This window comes from Nanorana parkeri, unplaced genomic scaffold (assembly GCF_000935625.1).
Source record: "Nanorana parkeri isolate BGI_ZX_2015 unplaced genomic scaffold, ASM93562v1 scaffold276, whole genome shotgun sequence".
NCBI classification, from domain to species: domain Eukaryota; kingdom Metazoa; phylum Chordata; class Amphibia; order Anura; family Dicroglossidae; genus Nanorana; species Nanorana parkeri.
In genome coordinates, this window is record NW_017306544.1 from 92,217 (window position 1) to 96,733 (window position 4,517).

The window sequence follows — 4,517 nt, forward strand, 5'->3', positions numbered from 1 at the left end:
CCTCCAAGATGGGGGTACGCATTCACAGAACACGCTGGTGGCCAACATGTCTGCCGCACATTCTCAAACAAATTATTATGTGCCTGAATACATTTTTTGTATATTCAGACATATAGTAATTCATTCATTTTACATGTAGTCTAGGTTTTGTGTTCTGTTTTCTATTTTTACTTTTCTAGATGCACTTACTTGAAAAAAGGATCGGCATGACAACCTGACACTTTATTTTTATAGACTCTATTTTAGTTTGACATTTATTGTTTACCTTCTGTTGTTTTATTTGATAAGAATACTTATATTGTGCCTACAAGTGTAATACCTTTGAATAAAAGTTTTATTTTTATCATACTTTTTAATATGTTTCTTTTGGCTTAACAAAATAGGAGTCTCTAAATGGTGCGGATATTTGGGGAAAGGGGTGTGGTTACGGGGGTGTGGCCACTAAAGGGTGTGGTCACTGAGGGGCGCTGTAAAGCTTTCTCGCACAGGGCGCCTAAAGGCCTAAGGCCGGCCCTGTACATGCCGACTGGCTTCCTGGCTAATCAGGAAGCCAGGTGGCGTCTCATTACACGCCACCTGGCTTCCTTAATGGTATAGGTATCGGCGAGTACCGTAAAAAAATATCAGTACTCGTACTTGATACCAAAATACCTGTATCGGTGCATCCCTACTTTTGTTGTTGCATTATTTGTTTATATTGCACACTATTGAATACATGAGAATGCAGTAAAAAGTGTTTAAAATGTTACTGTATTGCAGAATCCTGCTGTACTCCTTACCGGATATCCCTGTCAATGTGGGTGCTCGAAGTGACCGCCAGCACACCATATTGAAGTGAAGAACACGTCCGTTTATTGACACTTCATGTCAAAACAAATAACAACATTTCGGGGCAACACACGGTCCCCTCCTTCAGGCATTTCAAGACTGAGGAAGGGGACCCCGTGTGGCCCCCAAAACATTATTTATTTTGACATGAAGCGTCAATAAACAGACGTGTTCTTCACTTGAATATGGTGTGCTCAGTGCTGGTGACATCTTTAAACTGTTAATGTGACATATTTCAGAACTCTTGTTTATCAAGGTACTTTGACTGTGCTGAATTTTCACCACAATAATAAACAGTAAATGTAACATTGGTGGAAGTTCAAGTGGTAAATGTGCAGTAATTGGTAAATGTACAGTGATTTTTTTTAAAGTAGCACTAAACATACAAGGTAATTATTAGGAATGAGCTACAACTAGGTTTGACCTGAAACCATCTTTAGCAACATTTGTATCTATAGCAATTAACTACCAAAAATGCACTTCATGTCCTCTGAATTATGGACAGATGGCTTAGAAACGCATTTCCTGTCCTCTGGATTGTGGTCAATAAAAGGCAAATGATGGGATTTTGCGTATTTCTTATGTTCCAGCCCCCTCCCTATAAAAGTCAGGGTTTCCAGCAGCCTTTTGTCAGTGTGTGTTGGAGAAGGCATACAGTAATTAGGGACAGATCACTGAGTGTTTGCAGGGACAGATAGTTGCCGTTGCCACAATATTGTCGGGATCCTTCCCGAGTGCAGCGCAGCTCTGTGCTGTCAGCAGTAGCTCACTATATGTTGAGTTTGACCTAAAGGAAGTCTAAAATAAAAAATGGTTTGGCTTTAGTTCTCGTTTAATAAAGCTTCTTATATACTGTGCCTCAACTGTACAATATCTTTATTTTGATTCAATAATGAAAACAATTGATATTTAATATTGTTCTTCATAAGAAAACATCTCTTCATTGATATGCTTTACAACTCTGTTATATGAGTAATTTATTATTACCTGTTCTTTTTCATTTGCTTCCTTGAGTTAGACGTCCAACGCCTTTGAAATGTTAAAGGAGAACTATGGGGTCAGTATTTTTCCCCATAGTTCTCCTTAGGGTAACGGGAGGCCACAAACTAGTGTCCTCCCGTCACCCTAGGCTCAATGGCTCGTGGTATACTGAGATGCCGCAGCTGAAGCGGATCCCGACAATTATGTCTGGATCCGCCCAGCTGCGTGAGTGACAGCTGGCTCTGCCTCTAGATAGGCGGAGCCAGCTGTCACTCACGCAGCTGGGCGGATCCAGACATAATTGTCGGGATCCGCTTCAGCTGCGGCATCTCAGTATACCACGAGCCATTGAGCCTAGGGTGACGGGAGGACACTAGTTTGTGGCCTCCCGTTACCCTAAGCTAAGTATCCCGCGAGCTACAGCTCGCGGTATACGGAGCCGCCGGAGCGGATCCCGACATCGATGTCGAGATCCGCCCAGCTGCGTGAGTGACAGCTGGCTCTGCCTCTAGATAGGCGGAGCCAGCTGTCACTCACGCAGCTGGGCGGATCCAGACATAATTGTCGGGATCCGCTTCAGCTGCGGCATCTCAGTATACCACGAGCCATTGAGCCTAGGGTGACGGGAGGACACTAGTTTGTGGCCTCCCGTTACCCTAAGCTAAGTATCCCGCGAGCTACAGCTCGCGGTATACTTAGCTTAGGGTAACGGGAGGACACAAACTAGCGTCCTCCCGTTACCCTAAGGAGAACTATGGGGAAAAGCCTTAACCCCATAGTTCTCCTTTAATGTCTACGTTTTACACTATGCTACCAAAAGGTGTTTTACCAGAAAACCATGTGCAGATAATGCTAAGAGACCTCCTTGTCACCATCATTATATCTGCAAGGCCAGTGACTGAGCTGACAATCTTATCTTGCAAGAAACCCATTGTTTACATTTTTGTATAGGGACAGAATGCTGCCTAGACCCACTCTATATATCTCAATACAAAATACTGCTTAAAAATATATAAAAAGCTACTGCCACTGTGTGTAGAATCTTTGTCTCTCATTTAAGGCCTGACAGACTTTGTATTTTGATACAGGGAATTTACTAGATAGTAGATACCATGGCAACTTTGGAAAATGAGAGGCTGAAATAGGCGGTGCAATGACTTGCAGCACACAAAGGGCAGCTTTGTCTGTTTCAGCAACAAGTGTCAAACCAAGGTCAACTTGTGGGACGGCATCCAGTCTTTTCCTATTGGGGGTTTCCCATTTACCTGTGCCTATAGTGTGGTGGATCCAGCCACCGTCACGAAATACAGCAACTTTTTACTATGCTGCCTCAGCCCTCATCCCTTCTTGATGGTGTTATAGTTGCCCACATGATTTTTCCCTTGTATCAGGGAAAGGGGGGAAATGAAGCCTGCTCCAAAAATTACTCCTCCTTCTCACTATCAGCACCCCAACTCTTCTCCTCACTGTCAGCACCCCAACTCTTCTCCTCTCTGCCAGCACCCTAAAACTCCTCCTCCTCATATCCCGCCTATGCTTTCTGCGGCTTCATAGAATACCACATGCTGATGCATGGCAGGGATGGACTTCTGTGCAAAATAATGTCACTGGCTATGGATCTTCTGGTTAAAATAATGAAAACTGTGGACCTGCCACTGTGCTGTAGCACCAGCCACACAACAAGAGTGCATTAGCAGGCCAAATAAAAATGGCTGCTATGTGCCCTTAAGGATGGAAATATGTGTTTGCGGGGTAGAAAAAGTAGTGAAAGAGCATATTCACAGGCCAAAAAATATGACTGCTAGCAGAGGCGTCCCGAGGCGGGGTGACACCCCGCAGTGACGTCATCGCGTATGCGTGTGACGTCATGCGCTTACCGCTGTTACCTGCCGGCGGCCATCTTGGTGATGGACGGCAGCAGAGAGAGGAGGGGACGTCACCCAGCGGGATAAGGTATGCCGCCGGGTCCCCTCCTCTCTCTCTCAAATAAGTGTCGGGCTGAGTGCCCGACTTTTCAGAGGGGGGTGACACTAAAATGACTGTCGGTCATTTTGGTGTCACCCCTCCAATGGTGTCACCCAGGTGTGGACCGCACCTCCCTTGTGACGCCACTGACTGCTATGCACCCAAGAGGAGAAGGAAGAAAGGATGTATTAGGGGTTTCTCCACGCTGCCTCTCTGATATATATTTTTTTCTAAATTCTTTATTTATATTCTCGCAAAGCAGGGTAAAAAACATACATTAGGTTATGTGTTTTAAGCCTTTCCTTGATTAGTTTCTGCAAATATGATTTTTCGATGTATATATTCTTTGTTGCATGACAAACCCAACATATACATTGTTAGACATATGACTTTGAAAACAACACTACTGAATGATATCCTAAGAAACGTTTAATCTGAGTAGTTGGTTTTAAATATAGGGGAATAAAGTAATCATAATAGAAACTACAGTATATGTTGTATTCAGATTTATCTAGATGGAATATAGAGCACAATCCGTACAGGAAAATGTGTTATTTTATTTTTATATTACTTGGCTGTATTTTGTGCAACATATCTCTGTCTGACAATTGTTCATGTGGCCATGGTGTATAAGGATGACACTGCGTTGTTTTCTCCATAAGGGGACAGTCAATATAATTTAGGGCTTTATATGCCTTTACCAGTAATTTTTCCTTGCAGTTATTTATTGTATTGCAAGGTTC